Genomic DNA, 27,961 nt, shown 5'->3' on the forward strand with positions numbered 1-27,961 from the left:
TGCCTGCATCAAAGATACTACTTGGGATGCAACTGAGGTTTGGTTCGGAGGACAGTCTGACGATCGTTGCACGGATGTCCACACCAGGCTTCTGTTTCAGTGACCAACGCTGCCATCACAGATCAGACCAACCATGCAGCAGGCTGATCTGGTTAAGACAAACAAAATAACTACATTGATTTTGCTGAAGGGAAAATGAATAGATGTAATATCTTTAAATAAGAAGTTTACAGCTCAGTCTATACATTTAGAGTGTCTGCAGTGGTTTAATATTCTGAATTTTTTTTAATGTTTATTCATTTTTGAAAGACGGAGAGAGACAGAGCACAAGCAGGGGTGGGGCGGAGAGAGAGGGGGACACAGAATCTGAAGCAGGCTCCAGGTTCCGACGTGGGGCTCGAACCCACGAACCGTGAGATCGTGACCTGAGCCGAAGTCAGACACTCAACCGCTGAGCCACCCAGGCGCCCCTACAGTGGTTTCATTTTCAATGTGTACTGTATACCTTATTTTTGGAAGCAGGTAAGGTGCCAATTAGGGATACGTGAAAATAATATCAATAATTTCTGCACACCATTCCCATTTCTTTATGCTTTTCTTTACATTAATTTTTTCTTCTAATACTGATACTTGTTTTAGAACTATTAAATTTGGCCCAAATTTCTATTTTACTCATACCATGTAGCCTGGGTCCTTATGGAAAGTACATTCTTCTACAGATATCCAATTTAGATAATTCTACAGTATGTATTAATGCCATCTGATCACTATTTCGTTGACTCATACATTTTGAGCAGGAATCTCCCCTAGGAGTCATCTGGTTGAACCTCCTTTTCTAACTAGTGGAAAAAGAGAGAGATCATCTCATGTTGCTCCAAGGACTCAGCTGAAAAGAAGACGACAATTCAGTAAAATTTGTTTGCAGGGGAAATTTCCAATAAGTAACAGGCTCTACTCAACATCTTGGCGCAGGTTGGCGAGTATTTACTTATCTAATTATCTCTTCAAATAGTCCCCCTGGTAATGCAAAATCTGCTACCTTTCCCAGAGTGGACAAAAGCACATTTAACTTAATGAAATGGCAGCATAGAGCCGCAACTTGTATCTTCCCAGACTCCGCCATCAGAGAAATGTGAAGTTAAAAGACAAGTTTCATTTGTTGTTCTCTCATGAAAATGGGAAATGGATGAGAAAGGCTGTTTGTTCTGTTGCCACAGAGAATTCTCGAGAATGAACACACATATTATTATAACGGCTCAGCTTATAAAACACAAGTCGTAATTGAAGGTAGTGTCTACCCTAAATACCGAGGGCAATTTGCCCTGGCATCTAGCTACCCATCGTGCCTTTAGGGGTCCATCGAGCATATGCACATCACATCAGCCAGAGTCTGCCAGCATATAATGTCTCTCTAGGGTTTCACTATTACCCTATTTGAATGCCTGAGAAGATGCTCATAATTGCTTATTATGACATTAGACAAGAGAATTCAAGTCCCATTTGATTGTAATGAGTTCGTGGAGTCCCTGCCTTTTGTGGGTCCAATCACATCCAGAATTGAACTTAAGGCATGTATATTGAAACAGAATTACACTTGAACCGCTGAGCACGAGGCGTGGACCTTGTTCACTTACGATTTTTTCTATTACTTTCCATAGTCTGTTGGTGGAAACAAAAATAATATCAATTATAAAATCCTTCAGCAGACACTTAAGCTTCTCTCCAAACTGCAATTTATTTCTCCAGGTTACCTCTGAAATCATTCAGACTTACTGCCTCCAGATAAGCAAATTAAATGGTAAAAAAAAAAAAAAAAAGATAAAATTATTTCTTTAAAACATGTATTAAGTGGCAGAACTAGTGGGTTTTACGTGTATGTATAAAAATATGCAAATATGTATCTTATGAGCAGGTGCGTCCATTGACAACACCTATTTAGACCAAGGTGAAACACCTCTGCGCTTAAGAAATTACCAGTAAACAGCCTCTATCCTATTTTTACAAGACGAAAAGTCAAAGAAGGCCTATTAAGTCAACACAGAATTGGCTACAATAAAAGGGGCAAAGAGTAACACGATCCCATTTGATTTCTAAGTGGAAAAACTAGGAATCCTTTGAAGTGCTTAGGATTTCATCATTCTGTGCTTTGATAAAGCACTGCTGCTTCCCATTTCCTCACAGGCGTATCCAGACGGCTGAAGGAGGAACAACAATGAGTCGGATTCTAACGGAAAGCTCCCTGAGACCCCAGGGCCCTCCGTTCAGAGCTGAAGCCGAAACCGTCCAAAATGTGAAAGCACATGGGGAGGTGGTGCAGGGACACAAAGCCCAGGTGCACTCGTGATCTTCAAGTTTGCAGACACACATCATGTTAATTGCTTGCCCGCAGAGGTAGGTTTTTTTATTATAGATTTTAATATTTTTTATTCTTTTTTTTCTTAAAAAGAGAGGTGTGTGTGCAAGTGCAGGACAGCGGCAGAGGGAGAGAGACAGAGAGAGAAAAAGAGAGAGAAAGAGGGAGAGAGCGTCTCATGCAGGCTCCACACGTAGCACCAAGCCTGAGGCTGGGCTTGAATGCATGACTGTGAGATCGTGACCTGAGCTGAGACAGACGCTCGACCAACTGAGCCACCCAGGTGCCCCAATTTTAATAACTTTTAAAGTTTATTTATTTATTTTGAGAGAGAGAGAGAGAGAGAGAGCAAGAGTGAGAGCACAAATGCGGGAGGGAGAGAGAAGGAGAGACAGAATCCCAAGCAGGCTCTCTGCCATCAGCACACATCCTGACACGGGGCTCGAACTCACAAAACTGCAAGATCACAACCTTAGCAGAGATCAAGAGTCGGAGGCTCAACCGACTGAGCCACCCAGGTTCCCCTTCATTATAAATTTTAAAATACTGCTGTGGCTATTGTGAAAATAACACTAAGTTCCCTTAATATCAAACTGGCTCTGAGTTATTAAATAAATATCTGATTGCCGGGGGTGGGGGGAAGCTCTGAGTTGGGGTGTTCTTTTCAGAGAACTGTAATAAGTTTTTGTTTTTTTTTAATATTTCGAGGGAGAGAGCAAGTGAGTGCGAGCAGGCAAGGGGCAGAGAGAGGAAGAGAGACAGAATCCCGGTAGGCTCCCTGCTGACAGCACAGAGCCCCATGGGGTCTGATCCCAGGAACTGTGAGATCCATGACCTGAGCAGAAAGCAAGGTCGCCTCACCAACAGAACCACCCAGGCACCCCTAACAAGTATTTTTAGAAGACCCAACATGTGTTTCTCTGTTTTTCCTACAAACGTTACCAGGTCATTTCACTCTTAAATGGAGCAGTTAGTGTCCTTATCTTTCAGAAGAAAATAACAGTGATTTAAACCACCCAGCATCACTCAGTATGAATTGAGTACCAAGTATTTGCCAGGCACTGAACTAAAATGCTAGAACGATAAAGAGGAATATGGGGAGCTGCCATCTAGGAGGTTAAAACCTGGTAAGGGACGTATCCACTTGCCCTTCTCCCAAGAAATCCCATAGCGGCTACAGTGCCGGCTTACAGAGCTCTTGTGCAGGCAGGTACTAGTCGTGAACTTGGTGAGCCCACGAACATCTCCAAATCTCAGTCTTCCCACCAGTGCAATGGGAATGATAGCAGTATCTGCAGCTTAAATGCTAAAATTCAAATAAAATAATCAGTGCCAGCTGGACAGGTAGTAAGCATTAAATAAATGTTAAACGTTCATTATTATTATAATCAACAAGGTGAAGTGTTCAAATAATGTAAAGAGGAATTCATAAAACGCCCTTTACAAATACTATAAAGGGACTTACTTATTCTGATGTTATAAATAGGATAATGAGAACTGTTAGGGGCTGAATTGTGCTCCCCTCCCCAAATTCATATGTTAAAGGCTGAACTCTCAGTACTTTAGAATAGGACTGTAGAGAGAAGACCTCTACAGAGGTAATCAAGGTCAAATGAGACCATCCGGGCAGATCCTAATCCAGTCTGCCTAGCGTCCTTGTAAGAGGGAATTTGGACGCCAAGAAGAGATACCAGGGATGTCCATACACAGCCAAAAGACCACTAGAGGACACAGTGAGAAGGAGACCATCAGCAAACCAAAGAGAGAGGCCTCGGGAGAAATCAAACCTGTCTACACCTTGACCTTGTACTTTCTACCTGCAGAACTACGGGAGACTAAATTTCAGTTGTCTAAGCCACCCAGTGTGTGGTATTTTGCATAGCAGCCTGAGCAGACCCGTGCAAAAATGAAAGTATGTTAAATAATATAAATAAATGTCCACACAGCAATGATTAAAAAGGTAGACACATGTCGTCTTAAATATATTAACTTCTGAGCACGTGTCCTTTTGTGAATTCGTATTTTGCAATAAAAATAATGTATGTACACAATAAAGAAGTATTCAAACAACTGAAGGCTGTAAAAAAATTATAAAAACTAGCTTCCCCTTCTTATTTCTATTAGAAATGGATGGATGATATTATAAATATATTTCTGGGCAAAATATATACGGCAGAAATGTTTCATTTGATATATGGATGACCGATAATTCATAGACCCTCAAGTGTGCACAACAATTAATCCAAGGTCTTCATCCACCCACCATTACTACCAGAGAGGAGTATCCACATCGTTCTAGAAATGTGAGCCAGTCGCAAGTAGGCCATCCACACTGGTTTTTCAGCTGGAAAATGTGATACAGCCCTGGACTCAGAGCTTCATGCACAGTATGAGCTCAACAAATATGTGTCTGTTAATTTGATATGTTTGATTAATGATGCCTCAGATAATAAGTTTTACAGAACCAGAAGCACATGGTTTCCCTGGATATAATGAGTTCTAATTTTCGGTCAAGTCTATATGCGTGCGGATAAAAAATGAAAGAATACATATGTTAGTGCAAGAGATTTTGCCAAGCACTCTTTCTTGTCACCTTATTTAGTTCATTTGACATATATCCATTCCTACATTAACTCAGTGCCAATAAAAACTTTGCTCCTAATGTTTTGCTGCTCTACAAGTGTCAGAGCATCTAAAACTGAGGATTAACTTTACCTGACAGATATGGGCCAAGGCAATAATCCATACCTAATTTCAGTTTTCCTCATTTTCTTGAAGATTCCCTGCAGTTTTCTAAGAAATAGCAGGAAGGGAAAAGGATTATGGAGACTTTGTTCACAACCAGAGCTCCTGCAGGAAGTGACAGCATTGCACTGGGCAAGCCTTTTTTTTTTCTTGTCTGTTTTCCTTCCATGTTTGGAAATAGAAATAATACTGTCTCAGATTTCTAATAATGAGTTATTATTTCTTAGGATTCTGTGTATTGGCCAGGGGCTGATTTGCTCATCTTTCCGGGACTTTCTCAAGAGGGAGCATTCAGCTGACGGGTCCACTGGAGCTTGGGTTCACCTGGGCACACCTGTGCTCAACTGGGGCGTCTGGACCTCCTTCCAAGGTCTAACAGGATTGGGGCTTTCAACTCTGTGATTCACTTTTTCTCCTGGTGGCCTCTCCTCCTGCAATGCCTGCGGGCAAACCTGGTCCATGAGGGTAAAGGCTTTATTTTAAAATGTCTTATTTTGATATTCTTTCATTATAATTTGGCCTTTGCCTTTTCATTTCACAGATAACTTTGACCTTTTTGGACAAAAGCCATTTAAAAAAAAAATTAGTGTTTATTTTTGAGAGAGAGTACAAGCAGGGGAGGGGCAGAGAGAGAGGGAGAAACAGAATCTGAAGTAGGCTCCAGGCTCCGAGCGGTCAGTACAGAGCCTGACGCAGGGCTTGAACTCACAGACGGTGAGATCATGACCTGAGCCCAAATCAGACACTTAACCGACTGAGCCACTGGGGTGCCTCTGGACAAAAGCCTTTTTTGAAAAGACATATGAAAAATTATTTTTATTTTTCATTTTTTACATTTACTTTACCATATATCTTGCATAAAAATATGTCCACAATTAATTTTGTGCACTTTTAAAATTTCAGTTCTTTACTATCACTACAACCTACATTATGTGAAAATCTTGATTAAAAAATGTAATTAGTGATTTTGCTAAGATGAATATTATAGAATAAATATATAACAAGCTATATGTTTTGTGTGTCTTTATTTTCTTAATCATCCTGACATAATCAGACTGTGTCAGAATACCCAGACATGCACCACAATATAAGTTAGCTGTTTTACTATTTCTCTGACTTTATTCATATAGAAAACCATGATTTTACATGTTGTGGTGATATTTTGTCATCATAATGGTATACATCTCACAGGATAGCTTTCGTTCATTAGTTTGTTAAAAGTGATTTATACTTTTACTGTTTTAGCTATGTTTACATAAGATTCCACCCATACTCTGGCCCTAAGCCCTGGTGATTAAAACATCTTAACCAAGGGAGGAGCATGATCAACACCACACTCTAGAAAGCTCTCCACTGGAGAGAATAAGATAATCAGGAGGCTGGTCTTCCTTTGAGTGGATAACGTTTCCACCTCTACCCTGAATTTCTTTTTTTTTTTTTTTAAGATAATTTTATTGATTTTGAGAGAAAAAGAGAGAAAGAGAGAGGCAGAGAGAAAGAGAGAGAGACAGAGAGAGAGAGAGAGAGGGAGAGAGAGAATCCCAAGCAGGCTCCACACCATCAGTGCAGAGCCTGATGCAGGGGCTCAATCTCATGAACCCTGAGATCATGACCTGAGCCAAAATCAAGAGTGGGATGCTTAACCGACTCAGCCACCCAGGCGCCCCACCACCCTGACTTCTGAGTCGACCTCCTTCACTTTGTTCCTTAGCATATCTTTGGAGAGGTGCTGAGCCCTGCCATTCTAGGTTTCCCAGCCAGCAAGTTCTTGAGGCCTATCCATTTTCAGACCAGGCATTTCTGACAGCTCAGCCACAGGGGTGGACACATGAGGCAGAAGCCACCAGGCATCTTGAGGCCTCTACTGTGGAACCCACCCAGCATCATTCTTCCGCCATTGAAAGTAACACACAGGTTTGGCCCATGTTCTGAGGGGGTCAATAGACTCCCTGCTGAGAAAGTCACGGTACAAAGTCAAAACACCAGAAGCCATACAAAGGATGAGAGATGGTTAGCAAACCACCACAAACACCTATTTCGTAACGTTACCTGCCTTTCCCGGAAGATCGTTTAGCTTCTCAGGGCTGGAGCTCCCTCTGTGTGCCCCAGCACAGGTACTCTGAGAGGAACTAGCAGCTGGAATGAAAATAGACATGCTAGAGATAGACCCCAAATCTGAAATAATCACCAATTATCCGGTGCGTTCCTTGGCCAAGTTTTAATTTAAAATGTCATGAATTACAAACAGCCAGTGTTTGCCACTGAGCCAAAAATAACATTTTCTGAATTTCTCCCAAGTTCTACTAGATACGCCTCAATCGCTCGTTTTTACTTCATGTCGGTATGCCGTTGTGTAATTCACCATTATCAGAATGATACGCTGGGTTGGGGCGATTCTCCTGCTCAGCGCAAATTACCAGAGTTTGACCCCATGGGAATTACTGGTAGCAAAAAAAAAAAAAAACAAACTGTTAACAAGCAGCTATTTCACCGAATTTATATCTCTGTCCAACACAGGCACAGTAGCCCATTTGATGTGCCTGTTACCAAGAGAATGAACCCCATTAGGGCGCCTGGGTGGCTCGGTCGGTTAAGCATCCGACTTCAGCCAGGTCACGATCTCGCGGTCTGTGAGTTCGAGCCCCACGTCGGGCTGTGTGCTGACAGCTCAGAGCCTGGAGCCTGCTTTGGATTCTGTGTCTCCCTCTCTTTCTCTCTCTCTCTCTCTCTGTCACTGCCCGACTCGTGCTCTGTCACTATCTCTCAAAAATAAATAAACATTAAAAAAAAGGAATAGGGGTGCCTAGGTGGCTCAGTAGGTTAAGCATCCAGCTTCCCCCTAGGTCACGATCTCGCCATTCCCGAGTTCCAGCCCCGCGTGGGGTCCTGTGCTGACAACTCAGAGCCTATGGAGCCTGCTTCAGATTCTGTGTCTCCCTCTCTTTCTCTGCCCCTCCCCCACTTGTGCTCTTTCTCTATCTCTCAAAAATAAATAAACATTAAATAAACAAACAAATAAATAAACACTAAAAAATTAATTACAAATAAAATAAAAAATAGATAAATGAACCCCATTATATTCCAGCTGAGATAGATCTTTGTATGTGGTGGTGTGGGGGGGGGGGTCCCTATCTTTCCTGGGAGTTGCTATCTCTCCATTAAATGAGCTGGAAGTTTAAAACGAGAATTCATCCTCTATTAGGGCTCTAAGATTTATATACATGTATATATATGTATTATACAGGTATATGTATACATGTATATATATATTTATTTATGTTTATTTAGAGAGGTGAAGCAAGAGAGAGATGGAGAGAGAATCCCAAGTAGGCTCTGCGCGTCAGCACAGAACCCAGTGCAGGGCGTGATATCCGGAACCCCGAGATCATGACCTGAGCAGAAATCAAGAGCCACACACTTAACCGACTGAGCCACCCAGGCACATATATACATAATTTTTTTTTTTTTTTTTTGAAGTGTTACTTCTCTACTGCCCAGGACTTTACTGATTTTAGTCTTGAAAGTCCCACATCCCGGGATCCTAACCCCCTCGTCCTAGGCAAATGGATGGTTGGCGGCCGATTATATCTATCTGCTAAATTCTGACTCTTCAAAGGCAGTGCCTGTATTTCCATTATTATTACTTTTTGTGCCCACCATGTTAGCCCAGCGTCAGACACTTACTACATACCTGGTAAGTGTTTTTTTTGATGAATGAATGAATGAGTGAGTGAATGAAAGCATAAGAGAAGGGACCTGGAGGACAGAGTAAAGGCAGGAGAAGTGAGAAGGGCACCTCAAGAGCTGAATACCCTGCAGATCTTACGTAAAGCAGAGTAACGGAAGTGATCAGTCAACATCGCGAGCAGTAACTTCAACCTTGCTGCACCTCGGAATCCTCTAGAAAGCTTTCGAAAAGTACCAATGCTCTGGCTCCACCAATTGAATGACGTCTCCATCGCGAGGGCTCTGGCACGGTATTGTCCGCGAGCTCCCCCAGGGTATTTCTTCACTGCTGCCAGGGCTCAGAATCACCGGCTTAGGGCCTCTCCAGGCAGTCAACACACGCTGCAGGGGAGGACTCTGGAAAAAACAAGCTGCAAAACGAAAAGATGTGATTCTAACACACTTCTCTGATAACCTCGCTTGGGTGAGCTTCCTACTTGTATGGCTCTCCCTGCTGCTGCTCCGGACACATAATTATCCTCCCAATTATGTGACTTCTTGACTAATTTCTAGAGAGGAAAATCAGAGAGTCAGAGGAATGTGGTGGCCAAATGTTCCTCGATCTAATGGGAATGGCCAATCTGTCTTGCGACAGTTGTTTGGAAAAAGAAATAGCAGCCAAGGCCAGGTAGAGAAAATGGTGAACGTTAGCAGTTTTGTTAACATATCCAGGAAACAGACTTGCTACTGGCAGGCTAAATAAATGTGTGCCACACATGACCTTCAAAACCATTGATCTTAAAGGTTATAAACAATACCCAACTGACCCATTGGTCTGTGTCCTCGGATTAAGAGATCCTGCTGTGGATATTCCCCTTTGTAGTGCATCGCTGCCAATCAGGGAGACTACTTTAAAAATATATATATATTGAACCAGATTATATGTGATCATTAATCACAGGCTCTCCCCAGGACTGCCGTCGTAAATACCGCATCTGCATAAAACTCCCTGCTGAAATTGCCTCATCATCTCCTCAGCCTTCTAGGAAAAAGCAGACACACTTGGAGGAAAGAGGAATTAAAAAGGCACAGAGAAAGGAAACAAAGAACAGGAAAGGTGCTGCCTTTTACATTTCACTTTGAATTGTTTACATTTTTAAAAATTGCCTTATTTTTGAAATGACTTTATTATCCCAAATTATTCAAAATTGGCTTCTAGATATGCTAGCCCTTTGTCTCATAGCACTGTGGATGGTGACGTGAAACATGATACTTTAACTTAATCTTTTGTTATGTTGCTCTTTCCCTATTATCAGGCACGTCCTCATGGGGCAATTCCTTATTTCGTGGTGCCAGAAACTTACACAAATTGACAAATACAAAATTAAGTACAGGCTCTGGGAAGGGGCCCCGAAGCTGAGGCTTCATGAATATCACAGAAAATTTGTCACCAGCATCATATTTGGGGATGTTAAGGATATTTCTTTCCTCCTATTGTTTTAAAAATGACATCAAATTATATGGGCATAAAAATTCCAATAACACAAAATTGCTCAAATAAAAATTGAAAGGCTTTTTTCCCCCTGCCCCTCATGCTACTCTATGGAAGTTACTGCTTTCGGCATTTAGTATGTAAGATGTACCCATTTTCAGGAAGTGCTTTTGAATAGCTATTTATGGTTTATTTTCTTTCCAGGGTTTCACGTATAACATATATTTTTTTCAAGGGTTCAGGTAAGCACATCCATGCTGTCAACTTTCGACTATCAAAGGCTGTTTGTTTCAATTCATGGGTTCTCAGGTCTATTCCCTTCTCTACCTTCTCCTTCAAGTGTGCACTTGATTTGGGGATATTAGGTCTGTTACTACAACTCACCCATGGTAAAATGGACAACTCAGGAGTCAGACTTTGGTTTGAAATCCTGCTCAGCAATTTAATAATGACAGGACTTAATGATCACTGCTACTTCACTCTAGGGGGCGCCTGGGTGGCTCAGTCTGTTGAAGGTCCAACTCTCAGTTTCGGCTCAGGTCATGATCTCCCAGTTTGTAGGATCAAGCTCCCATGCCAGGCTCTGTGCTGACAGTGCGGAGCCTGCTTGGGATTTTCTCTCTCTGCGCCTCCCCTGTTTGCACATTCTCTCTCAAAATAAATAAATGAAAACCTTAAAAAAAATACTACTTAACTCTCTTCAGTTCTCCTTCACCACTGACCAGTTTTGAAGTTCAAAATCAGGATAATAATGAAAATTGGCTCACAGGGTTGCCGCAAGGATTAATTGAGATAGTACGTGCAAACAACTCAGCACCATTCTGCAATATCACTTCTGCAATAAATATGAAAAAAAACATCTTCAAGGCCATCAAGTTCAAGGTCATCATCATTACCAGCTCCATTACCAGCGAGTTGTTTTCAAATCTTAAACTGGTCATTTTGAAAACAATGAAAACAATTGAAAACAACTCGACCAGCTTTAACGATTGGTGAAGGGCTACAGAAAAGGGCAGGGTTATAAAAAAATTAAATAGGATTTTCGCTGCTTATTTGTAACTTGGTAGATGCTTTTTGGTACAAGAGTTTGAAATTATCGACGATGGTGAAATTTGGGGTGCCCTGTAGAAAACGGTCTTCCAAGTAACCTCCAAGTACACCAACTTGTATGCTGTCCCCGGGGTCACAGAACAGAGGGGCTCAGAGACCAAATTATCACATGGCTTGTTAAGTCCATGTAGAACACACAGTGAGAGCAAAGGGTAGGAAGAGGCTGCTAATCATCTCAGGGCGGTGTGCAAGGGGACAGAAGGATCTCCTTACCCCAACCCCGGGTATGCGACGTTCACGCGTCCAGCCTCTCTACCGCAAAGCCTGCCCGGCAGGTGCCGTCTCTGCAAGCAGAGCAGGGAGCGCAGCCAGGGGGTTCAGCAGATGGGAGACGCCTGGAGCCAACACACACTCGCACTTTCCAAAAGACACAGGCGAGTCCGTCTGGCCAGTAGCTGTAACTTGCCAATGAGCCTGACGAGCAGCTACCATCCATCCGGCAGGGGACACGCGGGGCCAGGATGAACGCTCCCCCCACGGGTGGCTGCTCGAAGGCCTCGTGAATACGTACTGCCTCCTCGGCCCTCCCGGCTCCTCTTACCCACCTTCAGCATCTTGGGTTTTACCCAGCTCACCTAGGCCCGACACGGGCCCCAAAGTATTTTTTCCTCCACCTCGTTTATCTATCCTCTTTTGATTTTTAACTTTCTACAGAAGAACGGAGTAGTCTGATTCCATTCAATACACAGGGTTTACACTCATGGTGGTACAGTGGGCTTGTTATAACTCTGCTCTCAAGCCAGGTCACCTGGGTTCAAGTTCCAGCCCCACCACATGCTGGCGGTGAACACGTGGATAAGTTACTTGACCTTCCTGTGCCTCAGTTGCCTTCTGTGCAAAATGGGGGGTGATGATGACACGAATAGTACCTACCTGATAAGGCCATCGTGTTGAGAAGACAAATTCTTCAGCTTCAAGAAGACAGTGCCTGGCACTTAGGTAGGATTCAATACGTATCAGCTCCTATGATTTTTAGCCCTTTGGACAGGGTGCTCTTGGCTGGCTGCCTGGCCTGGGGGCCTGGGGAGAGAAGACAGTGTGTTTACAGAGGGAGAAAGCAAATCTCTCCATTTGCAGACTGCTTGCAACTTAACCAAGAACATCTAAGTAAATGACCAGTTTAAGATTTGAAAACAACTCGCTAAGCAGATAATACGACCCCCATTTCACAGACCGTGAACCTCAAGGTCAGGGCATGAAATGGCTTACTCAGAGGCACACATTGATTTGGTCATGTCTTGAACCCAGCCCTTCCAACTGTGTGGTCAGTACTCTCTCCTGCTTGAAAATTAGACGTCCCTTCCAAAAACCTCCTTCCACCACACGTTTAGACTAAAGTATGAAAACTCTGTACAGCCAAAGGGAAGATTTAAAAATGGTTTCTCCCCAACGGACAGTGATTAGTTGACAGTATTGCATAGATGGCTTATAACCGATCATCTCTGATAATGTCCTGGGGTGAAGTCTTCATAGTTGGGACAGCTGGGGAGGTTAGAAGATGTGCAGAGGACAGATCTCAGAAAGGGCCGGCTGGTTTTACCATCTGGCCTAGGATTGCTAAAAATGATATTTCATTGGAATTCAATCTCTCTATTCAAAAACTAGTCTAACAATGTAAACAAAATACAGTAAAAGCTGGGTTTGCAAGCATAATTCATTCCAGAAATACACTTGTAATCCAAAGCACTTGTATATCAAAGCGCATTTCAAGCACCATTGGCTCAGTCGTGATCATGTGACATTCAGCATCACATACCAGTCATTGCAAGACATCGCTCGTTTTTGAAGTTAAAATGTATTGGAAAGGTTTGCTTGCCTCGCGGAACACTCGAAGAACACGTTACTTGCAACCCAAGGTTTTACTGTATAGGCACAAAGGAGAAGGTATTTACAGATCTGATCACAACATTTGCACAAATAGAAGTGTAGGCCTGAGTTCACCTGGTCTCTCCTCTTGCCTTCAGTGGAGGCATCGTACTGAGCCAGTCGTCAACAACTGCATTGAGTGAGGAAAATATGTTACTATGGAGAAATGCCAAAGAGGTAAAAGAATATCACACGGAAGGAAAGAAAGTGACCGTTGACAGAGGACAGAATCCTATTGCCACACACACGCGTATACGCAAACACGTGCGCATGTAGACACACAGGCCCGCACCCCAACACACACACACACACACACACACACACACACAGAGCAAAGTGAAATTAAACTGGCTGTCAAACCACAATTCCACTGTCTCACATTTGACCAACCTGGAAAGTGGCTCCATATCGGAAGGATCTCCTTTTCCTACGGAGTGCATTCTTTCAAATGCTTTGGTGAATTCAAGGATCATTTATTTTCAAATTTCAAGTAGTCAAACATACTCTGACAGACGAGGCCCCCCAACAACCAGGCTCCTGTGCCATCCCGGCCCCAGTCATAATCGACTCTTTGTATAAAGAGGCAAGATGGATTTCTTCTCAGAAGTCTTAAAGTCTTTACAGTTATATTAAAAGGGGGAAAAATGGACGCTTTGTAATTGGCAGAAAAATGCATCACTCTTTCTCAAGGCACGAAAATAGTCCTGAGGGTGCTGTGAGGAACAGTCATTATTCCCAGGGGGCCTCAGTTGCAAGAAGGGGGCGTCCAGAGAGGCCAGGACTGACTGAGGGTGGCAGGGGTCTACTCCTGGGTCTTGTGATGGCAGGAGAATTTAGGTATCTCATTATCAGTATCCAGGAGCTACCTGTCCTCCAAATAATGTTCGACATCCTTTCCTTTTCCTAACTAAACTTTATGTTCTCTTCTGCCAACACTGGGAAACCTCAAACCTAAAATAATCGTGATTTATTTCGTAGTGCTTTATTTTACAGCACTGTGCACATGTATCAGGAAGAGTTCAGTCAGAAAAGCAGAACCATTAGACATGTATATGAGAGGTTTACTGCAAGGAATTGGCATTTGTCACCGTGGGGGCTGGCTAGGCAAGTCTGACCACCCTTCCCGCACCCCGCCCCCAGGGCATGCCACCAAGAAAGGCAGGCTGGGGCGCCTGGATGTGAGCAGACGTGGACGTTTTATGGGAGGATTTGATTTCTTTTTCTTCAGGAAAGCTTCAGTTCTGCTTTTAAAGCTTTCAACTGATGGACTTGAGCCCACCAGATTTTCTAGGATTAGCTCCCTCACTTAAAATCAGCTGATTATGAACTTTAATGGTGTCTCTCAAAGACCTTCCCTCCAACACCTAGATTCGTGTTTATTTGAAAAACTGGCAAGTGTAGCCTGGCCAAGTTGGCACATCAAAAAGACCATCACAGGGGCGCCTGGGTGGCCCAGTCGGTTAAGCCTCCGGCTTCTGTTCAGGTCACGGTCTCAAGGATCCTGAGTTCAAGCCCCGTGTCGGGCTTTGTGCTGACAGCTCAGAGCCTGGAGCTTGCTTTGGATTCTATGTGTCCTTCTCTGTCTGCCCCTCCCCCATTCTCATTCTGTCTCTTTCTCTCAAAAATAAACATTAAAAGAAATTAAATAAAAAAGACCATCATAGTATAGAGATGTGTCCAGAGCTACTCTAAGGATTTCATCTATTAACTCATTCCTGTGTCGCACAACAACCCTAGGAGGAAACTGAGGCACAGAGTAATAGAATAAATTGTTCAAGATGGTATAAGAGACATTTGAGGCCAGGTGATCTGGTTCCAGAGACCATGCTTCAACCATCATTTTGCTGATTCAAGCTTCCCAGACACTTAAAAAAATTTTTTTTAATTTATTTATTTTGAGAGAGAGAGAAAAACCATGAGTCGGGGAGGGGCAGAGAGAAAGGGAGAAAGAGACTCCCACCCAAGCAGGCTCCACACTGTCAGTGCAGAGCAAGGCAGGGCTTGAACTCACGAATCAGGAGACCATGACCTGAGCCGAAGTCAGATAACTGACTGAGCCACGCAGGCGCCCCTAAAAAATATCTAGAGTGTTGTTTTGTCAAGGCAGCATTGCTTTTCTTACCAAAATTTCTTGTATCCCATTCCCACTCCTTTGTTTACAATGCTATTTTTCTTTAGGTTAATGATGTCTCTGACAATTAGTATCGCGATTATCCTCACAATTAAGAACAGCAGATATACATTAAGTTCGCTATGCCGTCCTAAGTCATTTGCTCTAACCCTCATTGACGTAGTAATCTATTTTGTAATCCATTTTATAGGTGGAACAACAGAGGCTCAATTGATTCCAAAGTTCTCCCTAAGCTGACAGACCTAGGGACGGAGCTAAAAATGTTTGCTCTTGTGTTTAAGAAGGAATTGTCCTACAAGCCAGATAAAGTTTCTGTTTGCTGTTTGGAAAGGGGAGCGGACAACGAACACAAGTCTGGAAAGGGAAAAAAAAGAAAAGAAGAGAAGCAGCTTGGATGCAAGTTCACAAATAGTCTGGAAATATTTGGGAATTTAATCATTTTATGTAGGATTTTTTTTTTCCCCGTGAGTAACTGCTGAGAAGAAGAAAAAAAAAATCTTTCATTGTGTCAAACTCAGTGGTGGTTTGAAGGAGATGTTGACGGCCACACTTGGCATGTTTTTCCAAGCTGTCATGGGTGTGAGGAGATGGGCTGTACTGCCCGTCCCGCTGACCTTCATGAGCCCGTAAGGAAAAGTCCTGAGTAGGCAGGTGTGAGGGCTCCTGAATATGTTTACCAGCCAGAGGGAACTGCTTTTACAATTCTGCCAAGTTGACTTCTGTTCAAAATCCCAGCAACATCCCAGCTGTCCTGACCCTGGGGTGCACACACAACTAAGGAGGCTTGTGTGCGACACGTCACCCCCCCCCCACCTGTCACTTAGACTTGTCACCTCCTCCACCTCCCATTGAATCCTCGCTGAGGAACATTTCATTCTCCAGATTGCTGCTACAGGAGATTGAAAAATAAAATAAAACAGCTGCGGGGAAGGTACAGGTTTATTACTTATAAAATCTCTACCAGTCAATTACCTCTTTCTTGCTCACTTGCTTTTTCTTCTTTCTTTCAGAATTATTTCAACGTATTAGATATTTTAAATACGTAAATATAAAGTAATAGATATCTGTGTACCTAACCCTGAGACTAAACGGATGTTAACGTGTTTTATCTTATTTCCTTTGGATCATTTAAAGGCAGAAAACATTAGAGTCCCAGCTCAGACCTTACTCCTTCCCATTTTCTAACCCTTGTTCCCTGGATGATTATCTTGACGTTGATGCATACAACTCCCATCTACATTTCTGTGCTCATACTGTGTACCTGTCAGTCTGTCCATCTATCTGTCCATCTATCATCTACCTACCCAGATGTTTCTGAGTCTTCAACATGACACATTTGACATCTTATATGTATCTTTTTGAAGTTAACTTCTCTTTTTAATGATATGTTTTTGAGATTTGTGTATGATTATAGTTATAAACCTAGATCAAGTAGTCTGTCTTTTTTGGTTAGATTTTTGGTTTGTTGGCTCTTAGAAACAGCAATGCAATAACCATCACGTTATGACTTCCTGTGAGCATATGCTGGACTTTCAAGAGGAAGAATATCCAGGAGTAGAATGATTGAGTCATTTGGGGTACGTGATCTTGATCTTTTTTTAATATAACTACGTTGCTTTTCAAAATGGCGGTACTGATTTCACTTATCTACAGCGACGTATGGGCAGTGTTGCCACGAATGGTACAATCATAGGTGGTGCTACTCCTATAAAGAATCAGAATGGCACCTGCGGAAATTAAGCAAATTTGCAGCCCTTTGTAGAGGAATCTTTTATTCCTGCTATGCTCACCATGACATGTTGTTGCCGTATGTAGTATCTGTTTTGCCCGTTTAAAATAATATGCCATTGTTTTCATGTGTTTGTTTGCACTTCCCTGATTGGTAGAAAAGTTGAGTATCTTTTCATATGTTCATTTGGTAATTTTGATTTCCTCCATCATTAATTGCTATTTTTTTCTACTGGGTTTTCTTTCTTTGTATTTGTAGGATTTATTTACCAATTCAGGGTACTAACCCCTGTTGTTTGTTTGTTCCTATGGATGGCAATATTTACACCCATTTGTGCTTTGTTTCATGTGCCTTTTGCCAAATAGAAATTTTCAATTCTAATGTAATCAAATATATCATTCTTTACTTTTGGGTGTTGTGCTATTCATGTTTTCTATAAGAAATTTCTCCCAACTCAAATATAATGAAGGATTTGGGTTTGGTTATGGTTTTTAACTGTTTTTGTAACATTTTTATAGTTTTGTTTTTCATATTTGGTCATTGATCTTCATTAATGAATAGTGTATGAAAGAGACTGCATGTTATCTTTTCCATGTGAACAGGAAGTTGGCCTAACACCGTGTATTGAATAGTCTCTCTTTTCTCCAATACTTGATAATACTCCTTGACTTTCTATGCTCCTTTTCTACTTTCTCTATGCTGTTCTATTAATATTTTTTTCTATTCCTGAACTATACTTGTAATGATTATAGCTTCTTAATAACTCTTTTTAAATTGAAATACAACTGACATATAACATTGTATTAGTCTTAGGTGTACAACATAGTAATTTAATGTATGTGTTGTGAAATGTTCACCATAAAAGTCTAGATATTATAGTATTTATTTAAAAAATGTTTTAATGTTTATTTATTTTTGAGAGAGAGAAACAAAGGGTGAAGGGGGAGGGCACAGAGAGAGAGAGAGAGAGAGACATAGAATCCAAAGTAGGCTCCAGGTTCTGAGCTGTCAGTGCAGAGCTTGACATGGGGCTTGAACCCATGAATGGTGACATCATGATGTGAGCTGAAGTCAGATGCTTCACCGACCAAGCCACCCAGGTGCCCCATAGTCTTTATAATATATGCAATAACTTTATACTTTCTGTCAGAATTTTTCAATAAATTGAGTTCCATGAGAAGGCTCATTAATAATCTAATAGCAATGGCACTGAATGTATGGATTAATTGTAGGCAAATTCCCTTCTTTATGATGACGTTGGAACTTCCCCCTGTTAAAGCACAGTATATCCTCTATTATTTCGGCTTCCTCTTTTGAGCATTATTAAATTATAACTTTTGTCATGAATTGTACATCTACTGTTGGATTTATTTCTACATGCTAGTATTTTTTTCTATTTAAAAATTACATATTAACTGTTTATTTTGGAAAAATACCATTGATTCATAGGAAGTTGCAAAAACAGTACAGAGAGGTCTCATGTACCCACCACTCAATTGCTTAGCAGTAATTTCTTCCATAACTATGGTATAATATCAAAACCAGGAAATGGGCACTTGCCCAATCTGCAGATGTTATTCAGATTTCAAGCGGTACATGCACGTGAGTGTACCTGTATGCAATTTTCTCACAGATGTAGATTCAGGTAATCACCACCAAAGTCAAGATATGGACTGTTCTTTTACCATGAAGATCAATTCTGCTATCATCCCTTTGTAGTAATACACTATCCTCCTGACTTAACAACTGGCCACTGCTATTATAGTCTCTGTATCATATTGTCATTTTGAGAGTAACATAAAAATAGAATCGTTTTTTATGTATGTAATTGTTTTGAGATTGGCCTCTATTCACCCAGAATAATTCCCTTGAAATCCATCTAAATTTTCATGTGTATCAATATTTTATTCTTTTTTATTGCTAAGTAGTATTCCACAGCAAGAATGTGCCTCATTTTGTGAAACCATTTGCCCACTGCAGGACCTTCAAGTTGCTTCCAGTTTAAGGTTATTATAAATAAAGCCACTCTCAACATCTGTGGACAGGTTTTTACATGAACATAAGTTTAATTAATGCTCACGAGTGCACTTGCCAGGTCAGATGGTAGTTACACTTACAGTTTTGTAAGAAATGTCCATAGTCTTTTCAGTGATGGTACCATGTTACATGCCCACCAGCAATTCACAAGAGGTCCAGTTTCTCAACATCTTCACCAGATTTTTGCTGTTTTCACTTTTTTTTTAATCTTAGCCATTCTGATGAATGTGCAGTGATCTTTCATTGTGGTGCTAATTTGCACTGCCCTAACAGCTAAAGATGTTGAGCACCTTTTCATGTGCTCCGTTGCCAATTGTACATCTTAAGTGAATAGTCTGTCCGTACCTTTTATGTGTTTTCTAATTAGACTGCTTAGTTTGAGAGTTTTTAATATATTCTAGACATTCTTCATTTGTCAGATATGTGCTCTGCAAACATTTTCTCCCTGTCTGTTGCTCGTCTTTCCATCCTCCTCACGGGGTCATTCACAATGCGAAAGTTTTGCTTTGGTTTGTGTTTTACTTTCTTTTTTTTTTTTTTTTTTTTTTTTTAAGATTTTAAGTAGTTTTGACACCCAATGTGGGTCTTGAACTCACAACCCTGTGATCAAGAGTCACACACTCCAAGGCATCCAAATCAGCCAGGAGGAGGTCAAACTTTCACTCTTCTCAGATGACATGATACTCTATATGGAAAACCCAAAAGATTCCACCAAAAAACTTCTAGAATTGATTCATGAATCCAGCAAAGTTGCAGGATATAAAATCATCGCACAGAAATCAGTTGCATTCCTATACACCAATGAAGCAACAGAAAGAGAAATCAAGGAATTGATCCCATTTACAGTTGCACAAAAACCATAAAATACCTAGGAATAAATCTCACCAAAGAGGTGAAAAATCTGTACACTGAAAACTACAGAAAGCTGATGAAAGAAATTGAAGAAGACACACACAAAAAAAAAAAAAAAAAAAAATGGAAAAAGATTCCATGCTCCTGGATAGGAAGAACAAATATTGTTAAAATGTCGATCTTACACAAAGCAATCGACATATTCAATGCAATCCCTATCAAAGTAATACCAGCATTCCTCACAGAGCTAGAACAAATAATCCTAACATTTGTATGGAACCAGAAAAGACCCCGAATAGCCAAAGCAATCTTGAAAAAGAAAACCAATTGGGGCGCCTGGGTGGCGCAGTCGGTTAAGCGTCCGACTTCAGCCAGGTCACGATCTCGCGGTCCGGGAGTTCGAGCCCTGCGTCAGGCTCTGGGCTGATGGCTCAGAGCCTGGAGCCTGTTTCCGATTCTGTGTCTCCCTCTCTCTCTGCCCCTCGCCCGTTCATGCTCTGTCTCTCTCTGTCCCAAAAATAAATAAACGTTGAAAAAAATTAAAAAAAAAAAAAAAAAAAAAACAAAGCAGGAGGCATCACAATCCCAGACTTCAAGCTACACTACACAGCTGTAATCATCAAGACAGTATGGTACTGGGACGAGAACAGACACTCAGATCAACGGAACAGAATAGAGAACCCAGAAATGGACCTACAAATGTATGGTCACCTAATCTTTGACAAAGCAGGAAAGAATATCCAATGGAATAAAGGCAGTCTCTTTAGCAAGTGGTGCTGGGAAAACTGGACAGCGACATGCAGAAGAGTGAACCTGGACCACTTTCTTACACCATACACAAAAATAAACTCAAAATGGATGAAAGACCTCAACGTAAGACAGGAAACCATCAAAATCCTTGAGAAGAAAGCAGGCAAAAACCTCGTTGATCTTGGCCGCAGCAACCACTTACTCAACACGTCTCCAGAGGCAAGGAAAACAAAAGCAAAAATGAACTACTAGGACCTCATCAAAATAAAGCAAAGGAAACAATCAGGAAAACTAAAAGGCAACCGACAGAATGGGAGGAGATATTTGCAAACGACATATCAGATAAAGGGTTAGGATCCAAAATCTATAAAGAACTTATCAAACTCAACACCCAAAAAACAAATACTCCAATGAAGAAATGGGCAAAAGACATGAATAGACACTTCTCCAAAGAAGACATCCAGATGGCCAACTGACACATGAAAAAATGCTCAGAATCACTCATCATCAGGGAAATACAAATCAAAAACACAATGAGATACCACCTGACACCTGTCAGAATGGCTAACATTAACAACTCAGGCAACAACAGATGTTGACGAGGATGTGGAGAAAGAGGATCTCTTTTGCATTGTTGGTCAGAAAGCAAACTGGTGCAGCCACTCTGGAAAACAGTATGGAGGTTCCTCAAAAAACTAAAAATAGAACTATCCTACGACCCAGCCATTGCACTACTAGGCATTTATCCACAGGAAACAGGTGTGCTGTTTCGAAGGGACACGTGCACCCCCATGTTTATAGCAGCACTACTAACAATAGCCAAAGTATGGAAAGAGCTCGAATGTCCATGGTTGGCTGAATGGATAAAGAAGATGTGGTATATATATACAATGGAGTATTACTTGGCAATCAAAAAGAATGAAATCTTGCCATTTGCAACTACGTGGATGGAACTGGAAGGCATTATGCTAAGTGAAATTAGTCAGAGAAAGACAAAAATCATATGACTTCACTCATATGAGGACTTTAAGAGACAAAACAGATGAACATAAGGGAAGGGAAGCAAAAATAATATAAAAACAGGGAGGGGGACAAAACAGACGAGACTCATAAATATGGAGAACAAACTGAGGGTTACCGGAGGGGTTGGGGGAGGGGGGATGGGCTAAATGGGTAAAGGGCACTAAGGAATCTACTCCTGAAATCATTGTTGCCCTATATGCTAACTAATTTGGATGTAAATTAAAAAAAAAAAAAAAGAGTCACACGCTCCACTGAGCTAGCCAGGTGCCCCATGTTCTTCAATTTCAATGGGATCCAATTTATCAGTTTTTTCCCTTCCATGGAATCTAACAACTCTGTGCCTGTCTAGTTCTCAAAGACTTTCTCCTATTTTTTCTCAAAGTTTTATAGTTTTAAATGTTAAATTTAAGCCTGTTGTCCATGTAGAATTAATTTTTTCACAAGGTGTGAGGTTGAGGCTAAGGTCATTTTTTTTTTCTTCTGGATGTCCAATTGCTCTGGTACTATTTGTAGGAAGAGCTAGTTTTCCTCCATTGACCATCTTTTTGCATTGTTGTCAGAAATCAGCTGCGTACATTTCTTGTAGGTCTATTTTTGGGTTCTCTAATTTGATCCATGGATACATGAGTCTATCCCTCTGCCAATCCATACTGTCTTGCTATTGTGGCTACAGAGTAAGATAGAGTGACCCTTCCCACCTCATTCTTCCTTTTCAAAATAATTTCAGCTTACTCGGTCCTGTGTCTTCCCATATAAAGTTTTAAGAATAAGCTTGTCTATGTCCACAACAACCTTGCAGGGATATTAATAGAAATTAGGTGCAATCTATAAATCATGCTGGGGAGAACTGACATCTTTACTATGCTGAGTATTCCAGTCCACGAACACAGTATGTCTCTCCATTTATTTAGGTTTTATTTGACTTCTTTCATATCCTTTTTCTTTCCTGGCAGACTAAATATACTCAAATGGACTGTTTTTATCTGATTCTTCTTGACGGACAGATAGTGAGCACCCAAATTCTTCAGTCTAAAGTCCAGGCAAGCAGAGTATTTAAAGTAAAAGGAGAGGGGGCCAGACAGAGTCACAAAAACAGTATCAATTTCTAGGAAGGTAACAGGAATTCATACTTATTTAGAATGCCACCTTAGGCAAGTTACATAATCTTTGTTCCTTTATTTCTTCCTTTGTGAAAAAGAGATGGCAGTTCCCCATCAAGGATACTTGTGAGAGGGCACATTTAGTAATAAGAGCAGGGCTCGGTGCACCCAAGCACTCAGTCAATTTCATCATTTTATTCATTTCCTTGTTCGTTTAATTACCATTGTGATTGTTATTATTTGCCAATCACTTTATAGCTTACATCACAACAACCCTGTGCAGTGAACTGTATTATCAACCACGGAGAAAAATGAGATCTGGACGTGGAAATACAAAGTGGCCAAAATTAGTCTCACCTCCTTGGCTTTAAAGCCCATATTTCCCCCCAACTTTCTCAGCTGTGGATTGTTAACCCATCCACGGAAGAGTGACAACTTGCACTTGGGGCCTCTAAAGCCCTTCAGACACCAAATCAGGAGACGAGAAGGGGAAGGTCTTCAAAGAAAAACCACCTTTCCTTCTCTGCATCGTGCACCAGTCAGGGAGAGGAAGTCCTTCCCTAATGCTTCACTCATGTGTCTGCAACTGAATTTTCAGCCTCTCTCCCCTTATATGGTTCCTAAAGATAGTTTATTACCACTCTCAATGTAATTTCCCACCATTCACCATGGAAGTGGTAATGACTTTTATTGTAAGCATTAAATCACTTGTCACTTGAGGACAGATGGAAGGACACTAATAAATGAAGACGAGAGCCTTGTCTGAAAGGGAGGGTCCATATGTAAGAAGGGGGAGGAGGGGCACCTGGGTGACTCAGTTGGGTGAGCATCTGACTTTGGCTCAGGTCATGATCTCACAGCTCTGAGTTCGAGCCCTGCATCAGGCTCTGTGCTGACAGCTCAGAGCCTGAAGCCTGCTTCGGATTCTGTGTCTCCCTCTCCCCTCTCTGTCTCTGTCTCTCTCTCACTCGCTCTCTCTCTCTCTCAAAAATAAATAAAAAACATTTTTAAAATGTTTTAAAAAGGGGGAGGAAAGCATGACTTTTTAAAAATTAAAGATAATTCATATTTTACATCGGGAAGATTTCAATTTGAGCAAGATGTACCTTGCATTCTCTCTCATTCTCAAGGTGCCAAATCAGGCACACCTTAAGCCCCTAAACTAAGAAAGAGCCTGACACTTGCGATTCTGGAAGCTTTCCTAGAAGCTGGCCCAAAGTATGCCTTCAGCCGTGCAGGGAACAAAGCATCACACTTGCAGATTCTGCCCCCACTCTCCTGAGATACCTGAGATATCTCAGGTATAGTAATAAACTATCTTTAAGAACCATATCTCATACCCTGCGATAGTGGCCACTCGCGGACAGCTTCCCGTTTTGTGGGCCCTTGGCCTCTGAAAGCTGCTAGTCATTCATTCTGAATTGGGGAGCTGCAGACGTTTGGGCAGCAGAAAGTAATTTGGGGGTCATATGACAGGAGACGTAGTCAGAATGGGAGAACACGGAGGGTGTCCACACAGAAGGAGACGTAGTAGGTCTGCTGGGTGAGTCGGCATAACGCCAGCCGCTTTAAGACACACAGGGACTTAACGAGACAGAAGTGGAGGACTTACTCACATTTGGTCCGAAATAAGTCTTGCCGACAGGCGGGTCGCCTTGCACGTGGCTACATAGGGATTCAGGCACGGTCCACTGTGTGGACCCGCCCTCCTTAGGGCCTCACAGTTATCTGAATTCTGCAAACACGTGGGGAAAGAGGACGGGAACTGTGTGGACACTTGCCGGTTCCATCCACACCCTCTTGGTACGAGTCAGTCACGTGGCAACGTCTAACAGCCCAGGAAACAGATAAATGTGAGCTAGCGTGTACCCCAGGCAAAGAGAAAGGGGCTCGGGTATTTACCCCCACGGTCCCTGCACGGTGACCTCACAGAGAACCTTCTCTAGGACCCGGGGAGGGCAGAATTCCACCAAGCCAGTGTAGGGAAGGCTGCCGCTGTGATTCACAGAAGAACTCACCTTGGGGCGCGGTGTTTTATTAACGTGTCCCTGTTTTTGTATCTGCGAAGCACATTCCCGTCTCAGATTTCACGGTGTTAATTCCCAGCATCTTCGTATGTTGGCTTTTCCTCTTTCTTTTTTTTTTTTTTCCCCTTAGCGTTTATTCATTTTTGAGAGACAGAGCCTGAGCAGGGGAGGGGCAGAGAGAGAGGGAGACACAGAATCCAAAGCAGGCTCCAAGCTCTGAGCTGTCAGTACAGAGCCCGACATTGGGCTTGAACTCATGAACCTCGAAATCATGACCTGAGCCGAAGTTGGACACTTTACTGACTGGGTCGCCCAGGCGCCCCTCCTCATTCTTGTCTCAGTTTAAATTCATAACCCCAGAGCCTTTTCGCACATTCCCCTTTCTAAAAGTTTTCCCTTTACCACATTAAACTCTAACATATTACCCTGTTTGACTTCCTTCATAGAACTTGTCTGGATATGAAATTATTATGCCTGTGACACATTTATTTTCTCTCTCTCCCACTGGGATATAATCTCCAAGATAGCATGGGCTCTCTCTGTTTCATACACTGGCAATGGCATTTCCTCAATAAATGACGGTTAGGTAAATTAATAAAATACATCCTTCTGCTTATAAAACTAGGGAAATCCCATTTCATTTTCCATGAGTGCATAAGAAAACAGCTACAAATACAGACGTTCCAATGCCTAAGAAATACCAATGGTGTATTAATTCACAGGTACTTTTAAAAATGTTTTCTATTTAATTGTCTCACCATTAATTCATTTCATTGTAAAGCAATTCAGAGAGATCTCTTTATTTTTATTTTTTATTCTTTTTAATATGAAATTTATTGTCAAATTGGTTTCTATACAACACCCAGTGCTCATCCCAACAGGTGCCCTCCTCAATGCCCATCACCCACCACCCCCTCCCTCCCACCCCCCCCATCAACCCTCAGATTGTTCTCAGTTTTTAAGAGTCTCTTATGTTTTGGCTCCCTCCCTCTCTAACCTCTTTTTTTTTTTTTCTTCCCCTTCCCCATGGTCTTAAGTTTCTCAGGATCCACATAAGAGTGAAAACATATGGTATCTGTCTTTCTCTGTATGACTTATTAGCATAACACTCTCCAGTTCCATCCACGTTGCTACAAAAGGCTATATTTCATTCTTTCTCATTGCCACGTAGTATTTCATTGTGTATATAAACCACAATTTCTTTTACCCATTCTTCATTTGATGGACATTTAGGCTCTTTCCATAATTTGGCTATTGTTGAAAGCAGAGAGATCTTTTTAGAGTTCTCTGTGCTTAATAGGTCTGCTTGAGGTCAGAAAAGTACTAACGAGTAGCCATACAATTACCCAAAAACTTATACTATGGGTAATATAGGGTATAACTATAGTAAAGTTCAAAAGAATATGGAGTGAAATAAATAGTATTTGTACCTTCAGAATCAGTTCAGTAACAAATAACCAAAAAGCATGTCAATATCCATTCTGTTAATCCAAAATCTATATTACAATCTTTTTTAACTTAATTTTTTTTATTTTAGAGAGAGAGAGCAAGTGAGTTGGGGAGAGGGCAGGGACAGAAAGAGAGAGAGAGAGAGACTCTTACAGGCTCTACTCTCAGTATGAAGCCAGATGCAGGAGTCCATCCCAAGACGCTGGGATCATGACCTGAGCCAAAATCAAGAGTATGACGCTTGGGGCGCCTGGGTGGCTCAGTCGGTTAAGCGTCCGACTTCGGCTCAGGTCACGATCTCACGGTCCGTGAGTTCGAGCCCCGCGTCGGGCTCTGGGCTGATGGCTCAGAGCCTGGAGCCTGTTTCCGATTCTGTGTCTCCCTCTCTCTCTGCCCCTCCCCCATTCATGCTCTGTCTCTGTCTCAAAAATAAATAAAAACGTTAAAAAAAAAATTTTAAAAAAAGAGTGTGACGCTCAACCGAGCCACCCAGGTGCCCATGTAATATTACAATCTTTATTGCAAGGCCAATGTATCATTTTTGCCAGAAAAATTAAATGTAGGCATAAAGGTGGCAATCAAGAAATACAATTAACAAAAATTTTAGACCTGAATATGCAGGAGATCACTAAGTGTCTGACTTAAAAAACAAATAGATTTTTGGGGATGGATTCGTAGACAGAATTCTTGCATTTAGGGGAAAAAAGCAAACCTCTGGTCTATTAGGTCTAGAATAAGGCTGGCCCATCGCCTTTCTGTGAAGCACAACCTAAGGCTATAGAATCTCCTCTTTCTTTAAGATCCAGGCACTTAGTGGCCCCTGGGCGGCTCAGTGGGTTAAGCATCCGACTCCTGATTTCAGCTCAGGTCATGATCTCATGGTTCAGGGGTTCGTGGCTTGCACTGGGCTGTGTGCTGACAGCACGGAGCTCTCTCTCCCTCTCTCTCCCTCTCTCGACCCCTCTCCCTCCCCCCCCCACACACTGTCTCTCTTAAAATAAATAAACTGAAAAAAAAAGACAAGGGTTGAGATACCATGAAGTTAAAAAATCATGAAAAAAAAAGATCCAGGTACCTAAAAATGTGTATTTCATCTAATGAACAGAAAGACTGTATAAAGAGAAAACCTCTTGTATTTGAATCTAATGCCAACATCCCCCCGTCCCTCTCTCTCAGAATACTTGTGAATTCGGTAAATGCCTACTACAGGTTTTATACTGTCACTTTACTTATTTCATGTTTCTGCTGTTACAGGCTTGCTAATCATCCCAAGTAGCATTGGCAGGTACCTACATATTACGCAGTCCCTACAGTAAATCTTGGATTGTAGCTCCTTTGTGCTTGTGTGGCACGCACCTTATCAGCTCAGATGACTGAGTTCCGGATGAGTAATGAATGGTATGTTGCTCTGGATTTGCATCCACAAACCTGAGTACTACCAATTCCAAAGACACCCAGGGCAGCACATTCTCCCGGCTTACCATCGGCTTCCCCTCCCAGTGGGATATCTCAGCAGCTCTGCTACAGCCCTATTTTTCAAAGTCAAACACTGAATTCAGGTTCCACGAACCTGCCAACTCAATGCCTCATTGATTTTCCTTTATTGTTTCCAAATATATTGTGTAGATAAA

The sequence above is a fragment of the Lynx canadensis genome, chromosome B2 (genome assembly GCF_007474595.2).
Source record: "Lynx canadensis isolate LIC74 chromosome B2, mLynCan4.pri.v2, whole genome shotgun sequence".
Taxonomy (NCBI): domain Eukaryota; kingdom Metazoa; phylum Chordata; class Mammalia; order Carnivora; family Felidae; genus Lynx; species Lynx canadensis.